The following is a 26,619-nucleotide window of genomic DNA, read 5'->3' on the forward strand; positions in this document are numbered from 1 at the left end:
GCCAATGCGTTTGGCATCACAGTAGGGCCCACGGCCCCACCTCTACACTTCTCAGCACATCGCTGTCTGCTTGGTACATTTTTGTCGTCATCAAAGCAAGTCCAAAAAATGCTAGACAGAGAAAATTTCCGAAACCGTACGAAGAATGTTCCTCTTGTACAGCGAAACAGATCAAATCCAGTTGCCACTACTGTCACTCAGCGATGCACAGCGCTTGCTGCAAATCTGCATAAACCCTGCCTGCATGTCAGTCTGTCTCCGGAGCAAGCAGGCAGCCACAAGAGGGCAACAAGCACTGCGAAATAAGAAGAAGAGGAGGAGGACGACAACAACAGCAGCAGTAATAGCAGTAGCAGTAGCATCAAGTTGTGCAAAATCCAGGTACAAGTGCAAAGCAATTTCTCTTGCTTGCCTCAGAAATTTTAATACTCCATTCTCTTCCACGGAAAAAAAGTTTTCAAGTCAGCAGGAAAATCTGAAACAAAATGAAGAAACCAAAATGAAAATAAATAAATTTGGACAAAAGAAAAAACAATTACCAAAAATTACAATGATAACAATACATCATATTTATATAGCGCCAACACATTCCGCAGCGCTGTACAATTTGTCAGGTTAATTTACAGACAACAATATACATTACAAAACTAGTCATTTCACACAATGCAGAAACTGAGGGCCCTGCTCGCAAGAGCTGACAATCTAAGAGGTAGAAGGGGTGACACAAAATTATTGAACCAAAAAAAATAAATAAAATTCGGAAATACAAATAGGATTTCTCATCTAATTCTTCTGATTTGTTGCAAGACATTGAAATGCCAGCAAGCAAGCAGCAGAAGGAAAAAAGAAATTCTTTTTCTATTTTTCAACCAAATTAAGAGGGGTGCACCGGTCCTGGAGATACTGCAATACCAGGTCAATGCGTGGAGTGGACAGAGCAAGCTCTATTTCCATCTCCCTGTTCCAAAAATCCATTTAATATATGGTCCCCAGATAGGGGACGTATCAGATATTAAACTGATAAGAACAGATACTACACTTGATCTTAGCCAAAAGGCCGAGAAGCGATAACCCAAAAATTGGACGCACCCGAGCGGCGCCCCCCGGAAGCAACGTGCACTGCCAAAGGAGAAGGAAGAACAGCTAGCAACCTGGTCAGCAACTCTCACACCCAGGCAAGAAACACAGGTGCACAGCATTACCACAGTCAGCCAATCAATGGTTAATCACTACAGGAAAGTGACCACAGGTGATAGTAGAACTTTGGCGGCAAGGACTCGGCAGTGCACTGCCTTCGCAGCAGGCAAATCTGCATCAGGCCCGCCTCTGCATTAGACCACACCCACTAAAACGTACTTCACGAAGAGTTTGTTTGCTTTTCCTCGAAACACAGCTTCTACGGTTTAATTCCCAAAAAATAGAAAAGGAATACATTACATCACAAAATTGGGGCCCCCACAAGAAGAGAGTGAGTGGGGGGAATAGGAAAGCAAGCAGGGAGAAGAAGAAGAAGGATGGCTCTGGCTCTAAGACTCGTCAGGTTTGTCCACCGGAGGCCCGCACGGCTGGAGCATCTTCTCCATCAAATTGAAGCGCACACGGGCCTTGCTCTCGTTCTCAGCTACAGCAAAGTAGTTCAGCAGGTCAAAGTGGCCCATGTAAGAGCAGTAGGAGTCTCGGTGCTGATTCACCAGCCATTCCCACTTGGTGGTATCTGCGTGACCAGTGCCAATATATTTGGACTGGAGGTGCTCCAGCTGGCTGTGGATAGTGTACCGATCTGTCATGGTGTGTGAGGTCTGCACCAAAAGGTGAACAGGGTGATAGCCAATGCGTTTGGCATCACAGTAGGGCCCACGGCCCCACCTCTACACTTCTCAGCACATCGCTGTCTGCTTGGTACATTTTTGTCGTCATCAAAGCAAGTCCAAAAAATGCTAGACAGAGAAAATTTCCGAAACCGTACGAAGAATGTTCCTCTTGTACAGCGAAACAGATCAAATCCAGTTGCCACTACTGTCACTCAGCGATGCACAGCGCTTGCTGCAAATCTGCATAAACCCTGCCTGCATGTCAGTCTGTCTCCGGAGCAAGCAGGCAGCCACAAGAGGGCAACAAGCACTGCGAAATAAGAAGAAGAGGAGGAGGACGACAACAACAGCAGCAGTAATAGCAGTAGCAGTAGCATCAAGTTGTGCAAAATCCAGGTACAAGTGCAAAGCAATTTCTCTTGCTTGCCTCAGAAATTTTAATACTCCATTCTCTTCCACGGAAAAAAAGTTTTCAAGTCAGCAGGAAAATCTGAAACAAAATGAAGAAACCAAAATGAAAATAAATAAATTTGGACAAAAGAAAAAACAATTACCAAAAATTACAATGATAACAATACATCATATTTATATAGCGCCAACACATTCCGCAGCGCTGTACAATTTGTCAGGTTAATTTACAGACAACAATATACATTACAAAACTAGTCATTTCACACAATGCAGAAACTGAGGGCCCTGCTCGCAAGAGCTGACAATCTAAGAGGTAGAAGGGGTGACACAAAATTATTGAACCAAAAAAAATAAATAAAATTCGGAAATACAAATAGGATTTCTCATCTAATTCTTCTGATTTGTTGCAAGACATTGAAATGCCAGCAAGCAAGCAGCAGAAGGAAAAAAGAAATTCTTTTTCTATTTTTCAACCAAATTAAGAGGGGTGCACCGGTCCTGGAGATACTGCAATACCAGGTCAATGCGTGGAGTGGACAGAGCAAGCTCTATTTCCATCTCCCTGTTCCAAAAATCCATTTAATATATGGTCCCCAGATAGGGGACGTATCAGATATTAAACTGATAAGAACAGATACTACACTTGATCTTAGCCAAAAGGCCGAGAAGCGATAACCCAAAAATTGGACGCACCCGAGCGGCGCCCCCCGGAAGCAACGTGCACTGCCAAAGGAGAAGGAAGAACAGCTAGCAACCTGGTCAGCAACTCTCACACCCAGGCAAGAAACACAGGTGCACAGCATTACCACAGTCAGCCAATCAATGGTTAATCACTACAGGAAAGTGACCACAGGTGATAGTAGAACTTTGGCGGCAAGGACTCGGCAGTGCACTGCCTTCGCAGCAGGCAAATCTGCATCAGGCCCGCCTCTGCATTAGACCACACCCACTAAAACGTACTTCACGAAGAGTTTGTTTGCTTTTCCTCGAAACACAGCTTCTACGGTTTAATTCCCAAAAAATAGAAAAGGAATACATTACATCACAAAATTGGGGCCCCCACAAGAAGAGAGTGAGTGGGGGGAATAGGAAAGCAAGCAGGGAGAAGAAGAAGAAGGATGGCTCTGGCTCTAAGACTCGTCAGGTTTGTCCACCGGAGGCCCGCACGGCTGGAGCATCTTCTCCATCAAATTGAAGCGCACACGGGCCTTGCTCTCGTTCTCAGCTACAGCAAAGTAGTTCAGCAGGTCAAAGTGGCCCATGTAAGAGCAGTAGGAGTCTCGGTGCTGATTCACCAGCCATTCCCACTTGGTGGTATCTGCGTGACCAGTGCCAATATATTTGGACTGGAGGTGCTCCAGCTGGCTGTGGATAGTGTACCGATCTGTCATGGTGTGTGAGGTCTGCACCAAAAGGTGAACAGGGTGATAGCCAATGCGTTTGGCATCACAGTAGGGCCCACGGCCCCACCTCTACACTTCTCAGCACATCGCTGTCTGCTTGGTACATTTTTGTCGTCATCAAAGCAAGTCCAAAAAATGCTAGACAGAGAAAATTTCCGAAACCGTACGAAGAATGTTCCTCTTGTACAGCGAAACAGATCAAATCCAGTTGCCACTACTGTCACTCAGCGATGCACAGCGCTTGCTGCAAATCTGCATAAACCCTGCCTGCATGTCAGTCTGTCTCCGGAGCAAGCAGGCAGCCACAAGAGGGCAACAAGCACTGCGAAATAAGAAGAAGAGGAGGAGGACGACAACAACAGCAGCAGTAATAGCAGTAGCAGTAGCATCAAGTTGTGCAAAATCCAGGTACAAGTGCAAAGCAATTTCTCTTGCTTGCCTCAGAAATTTTAATACTCCATTCTCTTCCACGGAAAAAAAGTTTTCAAGTCAGCAGGAAAATCTGAAACAAAATGAAGAAACCAAAATGAAAATAAATAAATTTGGACAAAAGAAAAAACAATTACCAAAAATTACAATGATAACAATACATCATATTTATATAGCGCCAACACATTCCGCAGCGCTGTACAATTTGTCAGGTTAATTTACAGACAACAATATACATTACAAAACTAGTCATTTCACACAATGCAGAAACTGAGGGCCCTGCTCGCAAGAGCTGACAATCTAAGAGGTAGAAGGGGTGACACAAAATTATTGAACCAAAAAAAATAAATAAAATTCGGAAATACAAATAGGATTTCTCATCTAATTCTTCTGATTTGTTGCAAGACATTGAAATGCCAGCAAGCAAGCAGCAGAAGGAAAAAAGAAATTCTTTTTCTATTTTTCAACCAAATTAAGAGGGGTGCACCGGTCCTGGAGATACTGCAATACCAGGTCAATGCGTGGAGTGGACAGAGCAAGCTCTATTTCCATCTCCCTGTTCCAAAAATCCATTTAATATATGGTCCCCAGATAGGGGACGTATCAGATATTAAACTGATAAGAACAGATACTACACTTGATCTTAGCCAAAAGGCCGAGAAGCGATAACCCAAAAATTGGACGCACCCGAGCGGCGCCCCCCGGAAGCAACGTGCACTGCCAAAGGAGAAGGAAGAACAGCTAGCAACCTGGTCAGCAACTCTCACACCCAGGCAAGAAACACAGGTGCACAGCATTACCACAGTCAGCCAATCAATGGTTAATCACTACAGGAAAGTGACCACAGGTGATAGTAGAACTTTGGCGGCAAGGACTCGGCAGTGCACTGCCTTCGCAGCAGGCAAATCTGCATCAGGCCCGCCTCTGCATTAGACCACACCCACTAAAACGTACTTCACGAAGAGTTTGTTTGCTTTTCCTCGAAACACAGCTTCTACGGTTTAATTCCCAAAAAATAGAAAAGGAATACATTACATCACAAAATTGGGGCCCCCACAAGAAGAGAGTGAGTGGGGGGAATAGGAAAGCAAGCAGGGAGAAGAAGAAGAAGGATGGCTCTGGCTCTAAGACTCGTCAGGTTTGTCCACCGGAGGCCCGCACGGCTGGAGCATCTTCTCCATCAAATTGAAGCGCACACGGGCCTTGCTCTCGTTCTCAGCTACAGCAAAGTAGTTCAGCAGGTCAAAGTGGCCCATGTAAGAGCAGTAGGAGTCTCGGTGCTGATTCACCAGCCATTCCCACTTGGTGGTATCTGCGTGACCAGTGCCAATATATTTGGACTGGAGGTGCTCCAGCTGGCTGTGGATAGTGTACCGATCTGTCATGGTGTGTGAGGTCTGCACCAAAAGGTGAACAGGGTGATAGCCAATGCGTTTGGCATCACAGTAGGGCCCACGGCCCCACCTCTACACTTCTCAGCACATCGCTGTCTGCTTGGTACATTTTTGTCGTCATCAAAGCAAGTCCAAAAAATGCTAGACAGAGAAAATTTCCGAAACCGTACGAAGAATGTTCCTCTTGTACAGCGAAACAGATCAAATCCAGTTGCCACTACTGTCACTCAGCGATGCACAGCGCTTGCTGCAAATCTGCATAAACCCTGCCTGCATGTCAGTCTGTCTCCGGAGCAAGCAGGCAGCCACAAGAGGGCAACAAGCACTGCGAAATAAGAAGAAGAGGAGGAGGACGACAACAACAGCAGCAGTAATAGCAGTAGCAGTAGCATCAAGTTGTGCAAAATCCAGGTACAAGTGCAAAGCAATTTCTCTTGCTTGCCTCAGAAATTTTAATACTCCATTCTCTTCCACGGAAAAAAAGTTTTCAAGTCAGCAGGAAAATCTGAAACAAAATGAAGAAACCAAAATGAAAATAAATAAATTTGGACAAAAGAAAAAACAATTACCAAAAATTACAATGATAACAATACATCATATTTATATAGCGCCAACACATTCCGCAGCGCTGTACAATTTGTCAGGTTAATTTACAGACAACAATATACATTACAAAACTAGTCATTTCACACAATGCAGAAACTGAGGGCCCTGCTCGCAAGAGCTGACAATCTAAGAGGTAGAAGGGGTGACACAAAATTATTGAACCAAAAAAAATAAATAAAATTCGGAAATACAAATAGGATTTCTCATCTAATTCTTCTGATTTGTTGCAAGACATTGAAATGCCAGCAAGCAAGCAGCAGAAGGAAAAAAGAAATTCTTTTTCTATTTTTCAACCAAATTAAGAGGGGTGCACCGGTCCTGGAGATACTGCAATACCAGGTCAATGCGTGGAGTGGACAGAGCAAGCTCTATTTCCATCTCCCTGTTCCAAAAATCCATTTAATATATGGTCCCCAGATAGGGGACGTATCAGATATTAAACTGATAAGAACAGATACTACACTTGATCTTAGCCAAAAGGCCGAGAAGCGATAACCCAAAAATTGGACGCACCCGAGCGGCGCCCCCCGGAAGCAACGTGCACTGCCAAAGGAGAAGGAAGAACAGCTAGCAACCTGGTCAGCAACTCTCACACCCAGGCAAGAAACACAGGTGCACAGCATTACCACAGTCAGCCAATCAATGGTTAATCACTACAGGAAAGTGACCACAGGTGATAGTAGAACTTTGGCGGCAAGGACTCGGCAGTGCACTGCCTTCGCAGCAGGCAAATCTGCATCAGGCCCGCCTCTGCATTAGACCACACCCACTAAAACGTACTTCACGAAGAGTTTGTTTGCTTTTCCTCGAAACACAGCTTCTACGGTTTAATTCCCAAAAAATAGAAAAGGAATACATTACATCACAAAATTGGGGCCCCCACAAGAAGAGAGTGAGTGGGGGGAATAGGAAAGCAAGCAGGGAGAAGAAGAAGAAGGATGGCTCTGGCTCTAAGACTCGTCAGGTTTGTCCACCGGAGGCCCGCACGGCTGGAGCATCTTCTCCATCAAATTGAAGCGCACACGGGCCTTGCTCTCGTTCTCAGCTACAGCAAAGTAGTTCAGCAGGTCAAAGTGGCCCATGTAAGAGCAGTAGGAGTCTCGGTGCTGATTCACCAGCCATTCCCACTTGGTGGTATCTGCGTGACCAGTGCCAATATATTTGGACTGGAGGTGCTCCAGCTGGCTGTGGATAGTGTACCGATCTGTCATGGTGTGTGAGGTCTGCACCAAAAGGTGAACAGGGTGATAGCCAATGCGTTTGGCATCACAGTAGGGCCCACGGCCCCACCTCTACACTTCTCAGCACATCGCTGTCTGCTTGGTACATTTTTGTCGTCATCAAAGCAAGTCCAAAAAATGCTAGACAGAGAAAATTTCCGAAACCGTACGAAGAATGTTCCTCTTGTACAGCGAAACAGATCAAATCCAGTTGCCACTACTGTCACTCAGCGATGCACAGCGCTTGCTGCAAATCTGCATAAACCCTGCCTGCATGTCAGTCTGTCTCCGGAGCAAGCAGGCAGCCACAAGAGGGCAACAAGCACTGCGAAATAAGAAGAAGAGGAGGAGGACGACAACAACAGCAGCAGTAATAGCAGTAGCAGTAGCATCAAGTTGTGCAAAATCCAGGTACAAGTGCAAAGCAATTTCTCTTGCTTGCCTCAGAAATTTTAATACTCCATTCTCTTCCACGGAAAAAAAGTTTTCAAGTCAGCAGGAAAATCTGAAACAAAATGAAGAAACCAAAATGAAAATAAATAAATTTGGACAAAAGAAAAAACAATTACCAAAAATTACAATGATAACAATACATCATATTTATATAGCGCCAACACATTCCGCAGCGCTGTACAATTTGTCAGGTTAATTTACAGACAACAATATACATTACAAAACTAGTCATTTCACACAATGCAGAAACTGAGGGCCCTGCTCGCAAGAGCTGACAATCTAAGAGGTAGAAGGGGTGACACAAAATTATTGAACCAAAAAAAATAAATAAAATTCGGAAATACAAATAGGATTTCTCATCTAATTCTTCTGATTTGTTGCAAGACATTGAAATGCCAGCAAGCAAGCAGCAGAAGGAAAAAAGAAATTCTTTTTCTATTTTTCAACCAAATTAAGAGGGGTGCACCGGTCCTGGAGATACTGCAATACCAGGTCAATGCGTGGAGTGGACAGAGCAAGCTCTATTTCCATCTCCCTGTTCCAAAAATCCATTTAATATATGGTCCCCAGATAGGGGACGTATCAGATATTAAACTGATAAGAACAGATTTTTTGATTTACTAGCCACTAAGGGCCATTTTTTATTAAACATAACAAAATAACAATGAAAAAACACTATTTCTCAAATTTCCATATTACTACACATACAACACACATAAGAACAACAACAAAAAACATCTGTATATCTCACAGTTTTTTTCCACAATGTTTAACAGTATTTTACACTTTTGTTTGTTCCTTTTTTTCCATTTCTTTCTCTCTCATTTCTTTTATTTCTTGTATTTTATCATACAGTTCTCTATTTTCCCTATATTTACCATTTTCATACGTTAGGGATATTGGCGCAGGGCATCCTCCCTCCAGGGCCATCATAAATAACACATCCATTTCATCCTCATTTAAAGTACGTTTTTCTAACATATTTCTAACATAAGGATCACCTATGTATTTCTCAAAGAACCTGTAATGACCTTCATGGAATGATTTAACTATTACATACCTACAGTGCCCATAATTACCCATACACTTCTTTAACTTACTTGCTTCTCCTACCCATTTTTTTGTAAGTACCTTCTCTCTAGGCTCCATACAACTAACTTCTCTTTTTTCCCTCACCTTCACCACCCTTATTCTATCTTTCCCTTCTACTGTCATTTCTGCATTACACATAATTGGCTCCTTCTCTAACACTTTTTCTACTACTAGTTCACATTTAAATTCTTGTTCCATACATATCATTTTTTTACATTTTTTATTACCGGGTTCCTGCATCTCATCACGGACAGGAGTTAAATCTGTAAAGGAAGCATCAGAAATAACAGACTCTGAAAAAACACTCCCAGTCTCTATTTTGTCCATGGAATTTCCTTCATCTGGCAACAAAGTCTCTTTTTTTTCCGTTTTCCTGGGGAATTTCCCCTTTAAGTCCTCCCAAAAGGCAAACCCAGTCTTACCATCAAACTGGATTGCTCCGTTAAATAAGTCCATGTCTTTCTCCTCAATCCATACGGAAAAACGTCTTTTACCAGTCCAATAACCAGCTTGGTTCAATAAGTCCTTCTTGAACCTGCACATAGGCACATGAAGTCTCAAAAAGCCCATAATGTCCGCAGCACTCACAAAAGGGTCATCCATAGACACGACCAGCGATTTCCAGCCCCCGTGCAAGGAAGTCAAGCAGCTCACTCGGTCCCTGACTCCAGTGGTCCCGCCTCCGTACCATCCGAGGAAGGCCTCCGAACACAGTTGCTCCGAAGTGAAGGTGACATCGCAAGACCTCTTGGTGGCGTTCCATTGCATGGCCAGGACATCCTCCCTCCGAACCATCAAACGATCCTCCAGTATCCTCACCACCGACATCTCCGACCAGTCATCAGCTCTAGCGGCATCCTTCTTAAGGAAGAACCTCAGGCAGAACTTCTTCCGTCTTAGATCCATTGTAGATCTTTGATCTGTAAATAATCAGACCCTAGGAGTCTCAATAGATTCTCCAGGTGATCGCTTCTCGTTGCCCCGGGACTAAGCCTCAAACCCAATAGCAGCAGGTAGTTCCAGCCAGGCTATAAACCTGACTTTTCCTACCGGGCCGAGTAGAGGGTACCCGGGGCACCTCCGGCTAAGATCCTTGGCAGCACACAAACACTGAGCAGAATGTATGCTACACTTGATCTTAGCCAAAAGGCCGAGAAGCGATAACCCAAAAATTGGACGCACCCGAGCGGCGCCCCCCGGAAGCAACGTGCACTGCCAAAGGAGAAGGAAGAACAGCTAGCAACCTGGTCAGCAACTCTCACACCCAGGCAAGAAACACAGGTGCACAGCATTACCACAGTCAGCCAATCAATGGTTAATCACTACAGGAAAGTGACCACAGGTGATAGTAGAACTTTGGCGGCAAGGACTCGGCAGTGCACTGCCTTCGCAGCAGGCAAATCTGCATCAGGCCCGCCTCTGCATTAGACCACACCCACTAAAACGTACTTCACGAAGAGTTTGTTTGCTTTTCCTCGAAACACAGCTTCTACGGTTTAATTCCCAAAAAATAGAAAAGGAATACATTACATCACAAAATTGGGGCCCCCACAAGAAGAGAGTGAGTGGGGGGAATAGGAAAGCAAGCAGGGAGAAGAAGAAGAAGGATGGCTCTGGCTCTAAGACTCGTCAGGTTTGTCCACCGGAGGCCCGCACGGCTGGAGCATCTTCTCCATCAAATTGAAGCGCACACGGGCCTTGCTCTCGTTCTCAGCTACAGCAAAGTAGTTCAGCAGGTCAAAGTGGCCCATGTAAGAGCAGTAGGAGTCTCGGTGCTGATTCACCAGCCATTCCCACTTGGTGGTATCTGCGTGACCAGTGCCAATATATTTGGACTGGAGGTGCTCCAGCTGGCTGTGGATAGTGTACCGATCTGTCATGGTGTGTGAGGTCTGCACCAAAAGGTGAACAGGGTGATAGCCAATGCGTTTGGCATCACAGTAGGGCCCACGGCCCCACCTCTACACTTCTCAGCACATCGCTGTCTGCTTGGTACATTTTTGTCGTCATCAAAGCAAGTCCAAAAAATGCTAGACAGAGAAAATTTCCGAAACCGTACGAAGAATGTTCCTCTTGTACAGCGAAACAGATCAAATCCAGTTGCCACTACTGTCACTCAGCGATGCACAGCGCTTGCTGCAAATCTGCATAAACCCTGCCTGCATGTCAGTCTGTCTCCGGAGCAAGCAGGCAGCCACAAGAGGGCAACAAGCACTGCGAAATAAGAAGAAGAGGAGGAGGACGACAACAACAGCAGCAGTAATAGCAGTAGCAGTAGCATCAAGTTGTGCAAAATCCAGGTACAAGTGCAAAGCAATTTCTCTTGCTTGCCTCAGAAATTTTAATACTCCATTCTCTTCCACGGAAAAAAAGTTTTCAAGTCAGCAGGAAAATCTGAAACAAAATGAAGAAACCAAAATGAAAATAAATAAATTTGGACAAAAGAAAAAACAATTACCAAAAATTACAATGATAACAATACATCATATTTATATAGCGCCAACACATTCCGCAGCGCTGTACAATTTGTCAGGTTAATTTACAGACAACAATATACATTACAAAACTAGTCATTTCACACAATGCAGAAACTGAGGGCCCTGCTCGCAAGAGCTGACAATCTAAGAGGTAGAAGGGGTGACACAAAATTATTGAACCAAAAAAAATAAATAAAATTCGGAAATACAAATAGGATTTCTCATCTAATTCTTCTGATTTGTTGCAAGACATTGAAATGCCAGCAAGCAAGCAGCAGAAGGAAAAAAGAAATTCTTTTTCTATTTTTCAACCAAATTAAGAGGGGTGCACCGGTCCTGGAGATACTGCAATACCAGGTCAATGCGTGGAGTGGACAGAGCAAGCTCTATTTCCATCTCCCTGTTCCAAAAATCCATTTAATATATGGTCCCCAGATAGGGGACGTATCAGATATTAAACTGATAAGAACAGATACTACACTTGATCTTAGCCAAAAGGCCGAGAAGCGATAACCCAAAAATTGGACGCACCCGAGCGGCGCCCCCCGGAAGCAACGTGCACTGCCAAAGGAGAAGGAAGAACAGCTAGCAACCTGGTCAGCAACTCTCACACCCAGGCAAGAAACACAGGTGCACAGCATTACCACAGTCAGCCAATCAATGGTTAATCACTACAGGAAAGTGACCACAGGTGATAGTAGAACTTTGGCGGCAAGGACTCGGCAGTGCACTGCCTTCGCAGCAGGCAAATCTGCATCAGGCCCGCCTCTGCATTAGACCACACCCACTAAAACGTACTTCACGAAGAGTTTGTTTGCTTTTCCTCGAAACACAGCTTCTACGGTTTAATTCCCAAAAAATAGAAAAGGAATACATTACATCACAAAATTGGGGCCCCCACAAGAAGAGAGTGAGTGGGGGGAATAGGAAAGCAAGCAGGGAGAAGAAGAAGAAGGATGGCTCTGGCTCTAAGACTCGTCAGGTTTGTCCACCGGAGGCCCGCACGGCTGGAGCATCTTCTCCATCAAATTGAAGCGCACACGGGCCTTGCTCTCGTTCTCAGCTACAGCAAAGTAGTTCAGCAGGTCAAAGTGGCCCATGTAAGAGCAGTAGGAGTCTCGGTGCTGATTCACCAGCCATTCCCACTTGGTGGTATCTGCGTGACCAGTGCCAATATATTTGGACTGGAGGTGCTCCAGCTGGCTGTGGATAGTGTACCGATCTGTCATGGTGTGTGAGGTCTGCACCAAAAGGTGAACAGGGTGATAGCCAATGCGTTTGGCATCACAGTAGGGCCCACGGCCCCACCTCTACACTTCTCAGCACATCGCTGTCTGCTTGGTACATTTTTGTCGTCATCAAAGCAAGTCCAAAAAATGCTAGACAGAGAAAATTTCCGAAACCGTACGAAGAATGTTCCTCTTGTACAGCGAAACAGATCAAATCCAGTTGCCACTACTGTCACTCAGCGATGCACAGCGCTTGCTGCAAATCTGCATAAACCCTGCCTGCATGTCAGTCTGTCTCCGGAGCAAGCAGGCAGCCACAAGAGGGCAACAAGCACTGCGAAATAAGAAGAAGAGGAGGAGGACGACAACAACAGCAGCAGTAATAGCAGTAGCAGTAGCATCAAGTTGTGCAAAATCCAGGTACAAGTGCAAAGCAATTTCTCTTGCTTGCCTCAGAAATTTTAATACTCCATTCTCTTCCACGGAAAAAAAGTTTTCAAGTCAGCAGGAAAATCTGAAACAAAATGAAGAAACCAAAATGAAAATAAATAAATTTGGACAAAAGAAAAAACAATTACCAAAAATTACAATGATAACAATACATCATATTTATATAGCGCCAACACATTCCGCAGCGCTGTACAATTTGTCAGGTTAATTTACAGACAACAATATACATTACAAAACTAGTCATTTCACACAATGCAGAAACTGAGGGCCCTGCTCGCAAGAGCTGACAATCTAAGAGGTAGAAGGGGTGACACAAAATTATTGAACCAAAAAAAATAAATAAAATTCGGAAATACAAATAGGATTTCTCATCTAATTCTTCTGATTTGTTGCAAGACATTGAAATGCCAGCAAGCAAGCAGCAGAAGGAAAAAAGAAATTCTTTTTCTATTTTTCAACCAAATTAAGAGGGGTGCACCGGTCCTGGAGATACTGCAATACCAGGTCAATGCGTGGAGTGGACAGAGCAAGCTCTATTTCCATCTCCCTGTTCCAAAAATCCATTTAATATATGGTCCCCAGATAGGGGACGTATCAGATATTAAACTGATAAGAACAGATACTACACTTGATCTTAGCCAAAAGGCCGAGAAGCGATAACCCAAAAATTGGACGCACCCGAGCGGCGCCCCCCGGAAGCAACGTGCACTGCCAAAGGAGAAGGAAGAACAGCTAGCAACCTGGTCAGCAACTCTCACACCCAGGCAAGAAACACAGGTGCACAGCATTACCACAGTCAGCCAATCAATGGTTAATCACTACAGGAAAGTGACCACAGGTGATAGTAGAACTTTGGCGGCAAGGACTCGGCAGTGCACTGCCTTCGCAGCAGGCAAATCTGCATCAGGCCCGCCTCTGCATTAGACCACACCCACTAAAACGTACTTCACGAAGAGTTTGTTTGCTTTTCCTCGAAACACAGCTTCTACGGTTTAATTCCCAAAAAATAGAAAAGGAATACATTACATCACAAAATTGGGGCCCCCACAAGAAGAGAGTGAGTGGGGGGAATAGGAAAGCAAGCAGGGAGAAGAAGAAGAAGGATGGCTCTGGCTCTAAGACTCGTCAGGTTTGTCCACCGGAGGCCCGCACGGCTGGAGCATCTTCTCCATCAAATTGAAGCGCACACGGGCCTTGCTCTCGTTCTCAGCTACAGCAAAGTAGTTCAGCAGGTCAAAGTGGCCCATGTAAGAGCAGTAGGAGTCTCGGTGCTGATTCACCAGCCATTCCCACTTGGTGGTATCTGCGTGACCAGTGCCAATATATTTGGACTGGAGGTGCTCCAGCTGGCTGTGGATAGTGTACCGATCTGTCATGGTGTGTGAGGTCTGCACCAAAAGGTGAACAGGGTGATAGCCAATGCGTTTGGCATCACAGTAGGGCCCACGGCCCCACCTCTACACTTCTCAGCACATCGCTGTCTGCTTGGTACATTTTTGTCGTCATCAAAGCAAGTCCAAAAAATGCTAGACAGAGAAAATTTCCGAAACCGTACGAAGAATGTTCCTCTTGTACAGCGAAACAGATCAAATCCAGTTGCCACTACTGTCACTCAGCGATGCACAGCGCTTGCTGCAAATCTGCATAAACCCTGCCTGCATGTCAGTCTGTCTCCGGAGCAAGCAGGCAGCCACAAGAGGGCAACAAGCACTGCGAAATAAGAAGAAGAGGAGGAGGACGACAACAACAGCAGCAGTAATAGCAGTAGCAGTAGCATCAAGTTGTGCAAAATCCAGGTACAAGTGCAAAGCAATTTCTCTTGCTTGCCTCAGAAATTTTAATACTCCATTCTCTTCCACGGAAAAAAAGTTTTCAAGTCAGCAGGAAAATCTGAAACAAAATGAAGAAACCAAAATGAAAATAAATAAATTTGGACAAAAGAAAAAACAATTACCAAAAATTACAATGATAACAATACATCATATTTATATAGCGCCAACACATTCCGCAGCGCTGTACAATTTGTCAGGTTAATTTACAGACAACAATATACATTACAAAACTAGTCATTTCACACAATGCAGAAACTGAGGGCCCTGCTCGCAAGAGCTGACAATCTAAGAGGTAGAAGGGGTGACACAAAATTATTGAACCAAAAAAAATAAATAAAATTCGGAAATACAAATAGGATTTCTCATCTAATTCTTCTGATTTGTTGCAAGACATTGAAATGCCAGCAAGCAAGCAGCAGAAGGAAAAAAGAAATTCTTTTTCTATTTTTCAACCAAATTAAGAGGGGTGCACCGGTCCTGGAGATACTGCAATACCAGGTCAATGCGTGGAGTGGACAGAGCAAGCTCTATTTCCATCTCCCTGTTCCAAAAATCCATTTAATATATGGTCCCCAGATAGGGGACGTATCAGATATTAAACTGATAAGAACAGATACTACACTTGATCTTAGCCAAAAGGCCGAGAAGCGATAACCCAAAAATTGGACGCACCCGAGCGGCGCCCCCCGGAAGCAACGTGCACTGCCAAAGGAGAAGGAAGAACAGCTAGCAACCTGGTCAGCAACTCTCACACCCAGGCAAGAAACACAGGTGCACAGCATTACCACAGTCAGCCAATCAATGGTTAATCACTACAGGAAAGTGACCACAGGTGATAGTAGAACTTTGGCGGCAAGGACTCGGCAGTGCACTGCCTTCGCAGCAGGCAAATCTGCATCAGGCCCGCCTCTGCATTAGACCACACCCACTAAAACGTACTTCACGAAGAGTTTGTTTGCTTTTCCTCGAAACACAGCTTCTACGGTTTAATTCCCAAAAAATAGAAAAGGAATACATTACATCACAAAATTGGGGCCCCCACAAGAAGAGAGTGAGTGGGGGGAATAGGAAAGCAAGCAGGGAGAAGAAGAAGAAGGATGGCTCTGGCTCTAAGACTCGTCAGGTTTGTCCACCGGAGGCCCGCACGGCTGGAGCATCTTCTCCATCAAATTGAAGCGCACACGGGCCTTGCTCTCGTTCTCAGCTACAGCAAAGTAGTTCAGCAGGTCAAAGTGGCCCATGTAAGAGCAGTAGGAGTCTCGGTGCTGATTCACCAGCCATTCCCACTTGGTGGTATCTGCGTGACCAGTGCCAATATATTTGGACTGGAGGTGCTCCAGCTGGCTGTGGATAGTGTACCGATCTGTCATGGTGTGTGAGGTCTGCACCAAAAGGTGAACAGGGTGATAGCCAATGCGTTTGGCATCACAGTAGGGCCCACGGCCCCACCTCTACACTTCTCAGCACATCGCTGTCTGCTTGGTACATTTTTGTCGTCATCAAAGCAAGTCCAAAAAATGCTAGACAGAGAAAATTTCCGAAACCGTACGAAGAATGTTCCTCTTGTACAGCGAAACAGATCAAATCCAGTTGCCACTACTGTCACTCAGCGATGCACAGCGCTTGCTGCAAATCTGCATAAACCCTGCCTGCATGTCAGTCTGTCTCCGGAGCAAGCAGGCAGCCACAAGAGGGCAACAAGCACTGCGAAATAAGAAGAAGAGGAGGAGGACGACAACAACAGCAGCAGTAATAGCAGTAGCAGTAGCATCAAGTTGTGCAAAATCCAGGTACAAGTGCAAAGCAATTTCTCTTGCTTGCCTCAGAAATTTTAATACTCCATTCTCTTCCACGGAAAAAAAGTTTTCAAGTCAGCAGGAAAATCTGAAACAAAATGAAGAAACCAAAATGAAAATAAATAAATTTGGACAAAAGAAAAAACAATTACCAAAAATTACAATGATAACAATACATCATATTTATATAGCGCCAACACATTCCGCAGCGCTGTACAATTTGTCAGGTTAATTTACAGACAACAATATACATTACAAAACTAGTCATTTCACACAATGCAGAAACTGAGGGCCCTGCTCGCAAGAGCTGACAATCTAAGAGGTAGAAGGGGTGACACAAAATTATTGAACCAAAAAAAATAAATAAAATTCGGAAATACAAATAGGATTTCTCATCTAATTCTTCTGATTTGTTGCAAGACATTGAAATGCCAGCAAGCAAGCAGCAGAAGGAAAAAAGAAATTCTTTTTCTATTTTTCAACCAAATTAAGAGGGGTGCACCGGTCCTGGAGATACTGCAATACCAGGTCAATGCGTGGAGTGGACAGAGCAAGCTCTATTTCCATCTCCCTGTTCCAAAAATCCATTTAATATATGGTCCCCAGATAGGGGACGTATCAGATATTAAACTGATAAGAACAGATACTACACTTGATCTTAGCCAAAAGGCCGAGAAGCGATAACCCAAAAATTGGACGCACCCGAGCGGCGCCCCCCGGAAGCAACGTGCACTGCCAAAGGAGAAGGAAGAACAGCTAGCAACCTGGTCAGCAACTCTCACACCCAGGCAAGAAACACAGGTGCACAGCATTACCACAGTCAGCCAATCAATGGTTAATCACTACAGGAAAGTGACCACAGGTGATAGTAGAACTTTGGCGGCAAGGACTCGGCAGTGCACTGCCTTCGCAGCAGGCAAATCTGCATCAGGCCCGCCTCTGCATTAGACCACACCCACTAAAACGTACTTCACGAAGAGTTTGTTTGCTTTTCCTCGAAACACAGCTTCTACGGTTTAATTCCCAAAAAATAGAAAAGGAATACATTACATCACAAAATTGGGGCCCCCACAAGAAGAGAGTGAGTGGGGGGAATAGGAAAGCAAGCAGGGAGAAGAAGAAGAAGGATGGCTCTGGCTCTAAGACTCGTCAGGTTTGTCCACCGGAGGCCCGCACGGCTGGAGCATCTTCTCCATCAAATTGAAGCGCACACGGGCCTTGCTCTCGTTCTCAGCTACAGCAAAGTAGTTCAGCAGGTCAAAGTGGCCCATGTAAGAGCAGTAGGAGTCTCGGTGCTGATTCACCAGCCATTCCCACTTGGTGGTATCTGCGTGACCAGTGCCAATATATTTGGACTGGAGGTGCTCCAGCTGGCTGTGGATAGTGTACCGATCTGTCATGGTGTGTGAGGTCTGCACCAAAAGGTGAACAGGGTGATAGCCAATGCGTTTGGCATCACAGTAGGGCCCACGGCCCCACCTCTACACTTCTCAGCACATCGCTGTCTGCTTGGTACATTTTTGTCGTCATCAAAGCAAGTCCAAAAAATGCTAGACAGAGAAAATTTCCGAAACCGTACGAAGAATGTTCCTCTTGTACAGCGAAACAGATCAAATCCAGTTGCCACTACTGTCACTCAGCGATGCACAGCGCTTGCTGCAAATCTGCATAAACCCTGCCTGCATGTCAGTCTGTCTCCGGAGCAAGCAGGCAGCCACAAGAGGGCAACAAGCACTGCGAAATAAGAAGAAGAGGAGGAGGACGACAACAACAGCAGCAGTAATAGCAGTAGCAGTAGCATCAAGTTGTGCAAAATCCAGGTACAAGTGCAAAGCAATTTCTCTTGCTTGCCTCAGAAATTTTAATACTCCATTCTCTTCCACGGAAAAAAAGTTTTCAAGTCAGCAGGAAAATCTGAAACAAAATGAAGAAACCAAAATGAAAATAAATAAATTTGGACAAAAGAAAAAACAATTACCAAAAATTACAATGATAACAATACATCATATTTATATAGCGCCAACACATTCCGCAGCGCTGTACAATTTGTCAGGTTAATTTACAGACAACAATATACATTACAAAACTAGTCATTTCACACAATGCAGAAACTGAGGGCCCTGCTCGCAAGAGCTGACAATCTAAGAGGTAGAAGGGGTGACACAAAATTATTGAACCAAAAAAAATAAATAAAATTCGGAAATACAAATAGGATTTCTCATCTAATTCTTCTGATTTGTTGCAAGACATTGAAATGCCAGCAAGCAAGCAGCAGAAGGAAAAAAGAAATTCTTTTTCTATTTTTCAACCAAATTAAGAGGGGTGCACCGGTCCTGGAGATACTGCAATACCAGGTCAATGCGTGGAGTGGACAGAGCAAGCTCTATTTCCATCTCCCTGTTCCAAAAATCCATTTAATATATGGTCCCCAGATAGGGGACGTATCAGATATTAAACTGATAAGAACAGATACTACACTTGATCTTAGCCAAAAGGCCGAGAAGCGATAACCCAAAAATTGGACGCACCCGAGCGGCGCCCCCCGGAAGCAACGTGCACTGCCAAAGGAGAAGGAAGAACAGCTAGCAACCTGGTCAGCAACTCTCACACCCAGGCAAGAAACACAGGTGCACAGCATTACCACAGTCAGCCAATCAATGGTTAATCACTACAGGAAAGTGACCACAGGTGATAGTAGAACTTTGGCGGCAAGGACTCGGCAGTGCACTGCCTTCGCAGCAGGCAAATCTGCATCAGGCCCGCCTCTGCATTAGACCACACCCACTAAAACGTACTTCACGAAGAGTTTGTTTGCTTTTCCTCGAAACACAGCTTCTACGGTTTAATTCCCAAAAAATAGAAAAGGAATACATTACATCACAAAATTGGGGCCCCCACAAGAAGAGAGTGAGTGGGGGGAATAGGAAAGCAAGCAGGGAGAAGAAGAAGAAGGATGGCTCTGGCTCTAAGACTCGTCAGGTTTGTCCACCGGAGGCCCGCACGGCTGGAGCATCTTCTCCATCAAATTGAAGCGCACACGGGCCTTGCTCTCGTTCTCAGCTACAGCAAAGTAGTTCAGCAGGTCAAAGTGGCCCATGTAAGAGCAGTAGGAGTCTCGGTGCTGATTCACCAGCCATTCCCACTTGGTGGTATCTGCGTGACCAGTGCCAATATATTTGGACTGGAGGTGCTCCAGCTGGCTGTGGATAGTGTACCGATCTGTCATGGTGTGTGAGGTCTGCACCAAAAGGTGAACAGGGTGATAGCCAATGCGTTTGGCATCACAGTAGGGCCCACGGCCCCACCTCTACACTTCTCAGCACATCGCTGTCTGCTTGGTACATTTTTGTCGTCATCAAAGCAAGTCCAAAAAATGCTAGACAGAGAAAATTTCCGAAACCGTACGAAGAATGTTCCTCTTGTACAGCGAAACAGATCAAATCCAGTTGCCACTACTGTCACTCAGCGATGCACAGCGCTTGCTGCAAATCTGCATAAACCCTGCCTGCATGTCAGTCTGTCTCCGGAGCAAGCAGGCAGCCACAAGAGGGCAACAAGCACTGCGAAATAAGAAGAAGAGGAGGAGGACGACAACAACAGCAGCAGTAATAGCAGTAGCAGTAGCATCAAGTTGTGCAAAATCCAGGTACAAGTGCAAAGCAATTTCTCTTGCTTGCCTCAGAAATTTTAATACTCCATTCTCTTCCACGGAAAAAAAGTTTTCAAGTCAGCAGGAAAATCTGAAACAAAATGAAGAAACCAAAATGAAAATAAATAAATTTGGACAAAAGAAAAAACAATTACCAAAAATTACAATGATAACAATACATCATATTTATATAGCGCCAACACATTCCGCAGCGCTGTACAATTTGTCAGGTTAATTTACAGACAACAATATACATTACAAAACTAGTCATTTCACACAATGCAGAAACTGAGGGCCCTGCTCGCAAGAGCTGACAATCTAAGAGGTAGAAGGGGTGACACAAAATTATTGAACCAAAAAAAATAAATAAAATTCGGAAATACAAATAGGATTTCTCATCTAATTCTTCTGATTTGTTGCAAGACATTGAAATGCCAGCAAGCAAGCAGCAGAAGGAAAAAAGAAATTCTTTTTCTATTTTTCAACCAAATTAAGAGGGGTGCACCGGTCCTGGAGATACTGCAATACCAGGTCAATGCGTGGAGTGGACAGAGCAAGCTCTATTTCCATCTCCCTGTTCCAAAAATCCATTTAATATATGGTCCCCAGATAGGGGACGTATCAGATATTAAACTGATAAGAACAGATACTACACTTGATCTTAGCCAAAAGGCCGAGAAGCGATAACCCAAAAATTGGACGCACCCGAGCGGCGCCCCCCGGAAGCAACGTGCACTGCCAAAGGAGAAGGAAGAACAGCTAGCAACCTGGTCAGCAACTCTCACACCCAGGCAAGAAACACAGGTGCACAGCATTACCACAGTCAGCCAATCAATGGTTAATCACTACAGGAAAGTGACCACAGGTGATAGTAGAACTTTGGCGGCAAGGACTCGGCAGTGCACTGCCTTCGCAGCAGGCAAATCTGCATCAGGCCCGCCTCTGCATTAGACCACACCCACTAAAACGTACTTCACGAAGAGTTTGTTTGCTTTTCCTCGAAACACAGCTTCTACGGTTTAATTCCCAAAAAATAGAAAAGGAATACATTACATCACAAAATTGGGGCCCCCACAAGAAGAGAGTGAGTGGGGGGAATAGGAAAGCAAGCAGGGAGAAGAAGAAGAAGGATGGCTCTGGCTCTAAGACTCGTCAGGTTTGTCCACCGGAGGCCCGCACGGCTGGAGCATCTTCTCCATCAAATTGAAGCGCACACGGGCCTTGCTCTCGTTCTCAGCTACAGCAAAGTAGTTCAGCAGGTCAAAGTGGCCCATGTAAGAGCAGTAGGAGTCTCGGTGCTGATTCACCAGCCATTCCCACTTGGTGGTATCTGCGTGACCAGTGCCAATATATTTGGACTGGAGGTGCTCCAGCTGGCTGTGGATAGTGTACCGATCTGTCATGGTGTGTGAGGTCTGCACCAAAAGGTGAACAGGGTGATAGCCAATGCGTTTGGCATCACAGTAGGGCCCACGGCCCCACCTCTACACTTCTCAGCACATCGCTGTCTGCTTGGTACATTTTTGTCGTCATCAAAGCAAGTCCAAAAAATGCTAGACAGAGAAAATTTCCGAAACCGTACGAAGAATGTTCCTCTTGTACAGCGAAACAGATCAAATCCAGTTGCCACTACTGTCACTCAGCGATGCACAGCGCTTGCTGCAAATCTGCATAAACCCTGCCTGCATGTCAGTCTGTCTCCGGAGCAAGCAGGCAGCCACAAGAGGGCAACAAGCACTGCGAAATAAGAAGAAGAGGAGGAGGACGACAACAACAGCAGCAGTAATAGCAGTAGCAGTAGCATCAAGTTGTGCAAAATCCAGGTACAAGTGCAAAGCAATTTCTCTTGCTTGCCTCAGAAATTTTAATACTCCATTCTCTTCCACGGAAAAAAAGTTTTCAAGTCAGCAGGAAAATCTGAAACAAAATGAAGAAACCAAAATGAAAATAAATAAATTTGGACAAAAGAAAAAACAATTACCAAAAATTACAATGATAACAATACATCATATTTATATAGCGCCAACACATTCCGCAGCGCTGTACAATTTGTCAGGTTAATTTACAGACAACAATATACATTACAAAACTAGTCATTTCACACAATGCAGAAACTGAGGGCCCTGCTCGCAAGAGCTGACAATCTAAGAGGTAGAAGGGGTGACACAAAATTATTGAACCAAAAAAAATAAATAAAATTCGGAAATACAAATAGGATTTCTCATCTAATTCTTCTGATTTGTTGCAAGACATTGAAATGCCAGCAAGCAAGCAGCAGAAGGAAAAAAGAAATTCTTTTTCTATTTTTCAACCAAATTAAGAGGGGTGCACCGGTCCTGGAGATACTGCAATACCAGGTCAATGCGTGGAGTGGACAGAGCAAGCTCTATTTCCATCTCCCTGTTCCAAAAATCCATTTAATATATGGTCCCCAGATAGGGGACGTATCAGATATTAAACTGATAAGAACAGATACTACACTTGATCTTAGCCAAAAGGCCGAGAAGCGATAACCCAAAAATTGGACGCACCCGAGCGGCGCCCCCCGGAAGCAACGTGCACTGCCAAAGGAGAAGGAAGAACAGCTAGCAACCTGGTCAGCAACTCTCACACCCAGGCAAGAAACACAGGTGCACAGCATTACCACAGTCAGCCAATCAATGGTTAATCACTACAGGAAAGTGACCACAGGTGATAGTAGAACTTTGGCGGCAAGGACTCGGCAGTGCACTGCCTTCGCAGCAGGCAAATCTGCATCAGGCCCGCCTCTGCATTAGACCACACCCACTAAAACGTACTTCACGAAGAGTTTGTTTGCTTTTCCTCGAAACACAGCTTCTACGGTTTAATTCCCAAAAAATAGAAAAGGAATACATTACATCACAAAATTGGGGCCCCCACAAGAAGAGAGTGAGTGGGGGGAATAGGAAAGCAAGCAGGGAGAAGAAGAAGAAGGATGGCTCTGGCTCTAAGACTCGTCAGGTTTGTCCACCGGAGGCCCGCACGGCTGGAGCATCTTCTCCATCAAATTGAAGCGCACACGGGCCTTGCTCTCGTTCTCAGCTACAGCAAAGTAGTTCAGCAGGTCAAAGTGGCCCATGTAAGAGCAGTAGGAGTCTCGGTGCTGATTCACCAGCCATTCCCACTTGGTGGTATCTGCGTGACCAGTGCCAATATATTTGGACTGGAGGTGCTCCAGCTGGCTGTGGATAGTGTACCGATCTGTCATGGTGTGTGAGGTCTGCACCAAAAGGTGAACAGGGTGATAGCCAATGCGTTTGGCATCACAGTAGGGCCCACGGCCCCACCTCTACACTTCTCAGCACATCGCTGTCTGCTTGGTACATTTTTGTCGTCATCAAAGCAAGTCCAAAAAATGCTAGACAGAGAAAATTTCCGAAACCGTACGAAGAATGTTCCTCTTGTACAGCGAAACAGATCAAATCCAGTTGCCACTACTGTCACTCAGCGATGCACAGCGCTTGCTGCAAATCTGCATAAACCCTGCCTGCATGTCAGTCTGTCTCCGGAGCAAGCAGGCAGCCACAAGAGGGCAACAAGCACTGCGAAATAAGAAGAAGAGGAGGAGGACGACAACAACAGCAGCAGTAATAGCAGTAGCAGTAGCATCAAGTTGTGCAAAATCCAGGTACAAGTGCAAAGCAATTTCTCTTGCTTGCCTCAGAAATTTTAATACTCCATTCTCTTCCACGGAAAAAAAGTTTTCAAGTCAGCAGGAAAATCTGAAACAAAATGAAGAAACCAAAATGAAAATAAATAAATTTGGACAAAAGAAAAAACAATTACCAAAAATTACAATGATAACAATACATCATATTTATATAGCGCCAACACATTCCGCAGCGCTGTACAATTTGTCAGGTTAATTTACAGACAACAATATACATTACAAAACTAGTCATTTCACACAATGCAGAAACTGAGGGCCCTGCTCGCAAGAGCTGACAATCTAAGAGGTAGAAGGGGTGACACAAAATTATTGAACCAAAAAAAATAAATAAAATTCGGAAATACAAATAGGATTTCTCATCTAATTCTTCTGATTTGTTGCAAGACATTGAAATGCCAGCAAGCAAGCAGCAGAAGGAAAAAAGAAATTCTTTTTCTATTTTTCAACCAAATTAAGAGGGGTGCACCGGTCCTGGAGATACTGCAATACCAGGTCAATGCGTGGAGTGGACAGAGCAAGCTCTATTTCCATCTCCCTGTTCCAAAAATCCATTTAATATATGGTCCCCAGATAGGGGACGTATCAGATATTAAACTGATAAGAACAGATACTACACTTGATCTTAGCCAAAAGGCCGAGAAGCGATAACCCAAAAATTGGACGCACCCGAGCGGCGCCCCCCGGAAGCAACGTGCACTGCCAAAGGAGAAGGAAGAACAGCTAGCAACCTGGTCAGCAACTCTCACACCCAGGCAAGAAACACAGGTGCACAGCATTACCACAGTCAGCCAATCAATGGTTAATCACTACAGGAAAGTGACCACAGGTGATAGTAGAACTTTGGCGGCAAGGACTCGGCAGTGCACTGCCTTCGCAGCAGGCAAATCTGCATCAGGCCCGCCTCTGCATTAGACCACACCCACTAAAACGTACTTCACGAAGAGTTTGTTTGCTTTTCCTCGAAACACAGCTTCTACGGTTTAATTCCCAAAAAATAGAAAAGGAATACATTACATCACAAAATTGGGGCCCCCACAAGAAGAGAGTGAGTGGGGGGAATAGGAAAGCAAGCAGGGAGAAGAAGAAGAAGGATGGCTCTGGCTCTAAGACTCGTCAGGTTTGTCCACCGGAGGCCCGCACGGCTGGAGCATCTTCTCCATCAAATTGAAGCGCACACGGGCCTTGCTCTCGTTCTCAGCTACAGCAAAGTAGTTCAGCAGGTCAAAGTGGCCCATGTAAGAGCAGTAGGAGTCTCGGTGCTGATTCACCAGCCATTCCCACTTGGTGGTATCTGCGTGACCAGTGCCAATATATTTGGACTGGAGGTGCTCCAGCTGGCTGTGGATAGTGTACCGATCTGTCATGGTGTGTGAGGTCTGCACCAAAAGGTGAACAGGGTGATAGCCAATGCGTTTGGCATCACAGTAGGGCCCACGGCCCCACCTCTACACTTCTCAGCACATCGCTGTCTGCTTGGTACATTTTTGTCGTCATCAAAGCAAGTCCAAAAAATGCTAGACAGAGAAAATTTCCGAAACCGTACGAAGAATGTTCCTCTTGTACAGCGAAACAGATCAAATCCAGTTGCCACTACTGTCACTCAGCGATGCACAGCGCTTGCTGCAAATCTGCATAAACCCTGCCTGCATGTCAGTCTGTCTCCGGAGCAAGCAGGCAGCCACAAGAGGGCAACAAGCACTGCGAAATAAGAAGAAGAGGAGGAGGACGACAACAACAGCAGCAGTAATAGCAGTAGCAGTAGCATCAAGTTGTGCAAAATCCAGGTACAAGTGCAAAGCAATTTCTCTTGCTTGCCTCAGAAATTTTAATACTCCATTCTCTTCCACGGAAAAAAAGTTTTCAAGTCAGCAGGAAAATCTGAAACAAAATGAAGAAACCAAAATGAAAATAAATAAATTTGGACAAAAGAAAAAACAATTACCAAAAATTACAATGATAACAATACATCATATTTATATAGCGCCAACACATTCCGCAGCGCTGTACAATTTGTCAGGTTAATTTACAGACAACAATATACATTACAAAACTAGTCATTTCACACAATGCAGAAACTGAGGGCCCTGCTCGCAAGAGCTGACAATCTAAGAGGTAGAAGGGGTGACACAAAATTATTGAACCAAAAAAAATAAATAAAATTCGGAAATACAAATAGGATTTCTCATCTAATTCTTCTGATTTGTTGCAAGACATTGAAATGCCAGCAAGCAAGCAGCAGAAGGAAAAAAGAAATTCTTTTTCTATTTTTCAACCAAATTAAGAGGGGTGCACCGGTCCTGGAGATACTGCAATACCAGGTCAATGCGTGGAGTGGACAGAGCAAGCTCTATTTCCATCTCCCTGTTCCAAAAATCCATTTAATATATGGTCCCCAGATAGGGGACGTATCAGATATTAAACTGATAAGAACAGATACTACACTTGATCTTAGCCAAAAGGCCGAGAAGCGATAACCCAAAAATTGGACGCACCCGAGCGGCGCCCCCCGGAAGCAACGTGCACTGCCAAAGGAGAAGGAAGAACAGCTAGCAACCTGGTCAGCAACTCTCACACCCAGGCAAGAAACACAGGTGCACAGCATTACCACAGTCAGCCAATCAATGGTTAATCACTACAGGAAAGTGACCACAGGTGATAGTAGAACTTTGGCGGCAA

At 44.8% G+C, this 26,619-nt stretch overlaps 14 non-coding genes across 14 annotated transcripts; all 14 read right to left on the bottom strand.

Moving 5' to 3' along the window:
- Window positions 1-878: 878 nt before the first annotated feature.
- Window positions 879-1,069, bottom strand: LOC142188264 (U2 spliceosomal RNA). Its single transcript, XR_012712795.1, has one exon. It is a non-coding gene; the product is annotated as a U2 spliceosomal RNA (small nuclear RNA).
- A 1,635-nt stretch (window positions 1,070-2,704) lies between these two features.
- Window positions 2,705-2,895, bottom strand: LOC142188265 (U2 spliceosomal RNA). The gene has a single exon (XR_012712796.1). It is a non-coding gene; the product is annotated as a U2 spliceosomal RNA (small nuclear RNA).
- A 1,635-nt stretch (window positions 2,896-4,530) lies between these two features.
- Window positions 4,531-4,721, bottom strand: LOC142188266 (U2 spliceosomal RNA). The gene has a single exon (XR_012712797.1). It is a non-coding gene; the product is annotated as a U2 spliceosomal RNA (small nuclear RNA).
- Window positions 4,722-6,356: 1,635 nt separating this feature from the next.
- On the bottom strand, window positions 6,357-6,547 carry LOC142188267 (U2 spliceosomal RNA). The gene has a single exon (XR_012712798.1). It is a non-coding gene; the product is annotated as a U2 spliceosomal RNA (small nuclear RNA).
- A 1,635-nt stretch (window positions 6,548-8,182) lies between these two features.
- Window positions 8,183-8,372, bottom strand: LOC142188279 (U2 spliceosomal RNA). Its single transcript, XR_012712809.1, has one exon. It is a non-coding gene; the product is annotated as a U2 spliceosomal RNA (small nuclear RNA).
- A 3,244-nt stretch (window positions 8,373-11,616) lies between these two features.
- Window positions 11,617-11,807, bottom strand: LOC142188268 (U2 spliceosomal RNA). Its single transcript, XR_012712799.1, has one exon. It is a non-coding gene; the product is annotated as a U2 spliceosomal RNA (small nuclear RNA).
- A 1,635-nt stretch (window positions 11,808-13,442) lies between these two features.
- LOC142188269 (U2 spliceosomal RNA) lies at window positions 13,443-13,633 on the bottom strand. Its single transcript, XR_012712800.1, has one exon. It is a non-coding gene; the product is annotated as a U2 spliceosomal RNA (small nuclear RNA).
- Window positions 13,634-15,268: 1,635 nt separating this feature from the next.
- LOC142188271 (U2 spliceosomal RNA) lies at window positions 15,269-15,459 on the bottom strand. Its single transcript, XR_012712801.1, has one exon. It is a non-coding gene; the product is annotated as a U2 spliceosomal RNA (small nuclear RNA).
- A 1,635-nt stretch (window positions 15,460-17,094) lies between these two features.
- On the bottom strand, window positions 17,095-17,285 carry LOC142188272 (U2 spliceosomal RNA). Its single transcript, XR_012712802.1, has one exon. It is a non-coding gene; the product is annotated as a U2 spliceosomal RNA (small nuclear RNA).
- A 1,635-nt stretch (window positions 17,286-18,920) lies between these two features.
- Window positions 18,921-19,111, bottom strand: LOC142188273 (U2 spliceosomal RNA). The gene has a single exon (XR_012712803.1). It is a non-coding gene; the product is annotated as a U2 spliceosomal RNA (small nuclear RNA).
- A 1,635-nt stretch (window positions 19,112-20,746) lies between these two features.
- On the bottom strand, window positions 20,747-20,937 carry LOC142188274 (U2 spliceosomal RNA). Its single transcript, XR_012712804.1, has one exon. It is a non-coding gene; the product is annotated as a U2 spliceosomal RNA (small nuclear RNA).
- A 1,635-nt stretch (window positions 20,938-22,572) lies between these two features.
- LOC142188276 (U2 spliceosomal RNA) lies at window positions 22,573-22,763 on the bottom strand. The gene has a single exon (XR_012712806.1). It is a non-coding gene; the product is annotated as a U2 spliceosomal RNA (small nuclear RNA).
- Window positions 22,764-24,398: 1,635 nt separating this feature from the next.
- Window positions 24,399-24,589, bottom strand: LOC142188277 (U2 spliceosomal RNA). The gene has a single exon (XR_012712807.1). It is a non-coding gene; the product is annotated as a U2 spliceosomal RNA (small nuclear RNA).
- Window positions 24,590-26,224: 1,635 nt separating this feature from the next.
- Window positions 26,225-26,415, bottom strand: LOC142188278 (U2 spliceosomal RNA). Its single transcript, XR_012712808.1, has one exon. It is a non-coding gene; the product is annotated as a U2 spliceosomal RNA (small nuclear RNA).
- Window positions 26,416-26,619: the final 204 nt, after the last annotated feature.

Source organism: Leptodactylus fuscus, unplaced genomic scaffold, assembly GCF_031893055.1.
Source record: "Leptodactylus fuscus isolate aLepFus1 unplaced genomic scaffold, aLepFus1.hap2 HAP2_SCAFFOLD_409, whole genome shotgun sequence".
NCBI lineage: Eukaryota > Metazoa > Chordata > Amphibia > Anura > Leptodactylidae > Leptodactylus > Leptodactylus fuscus.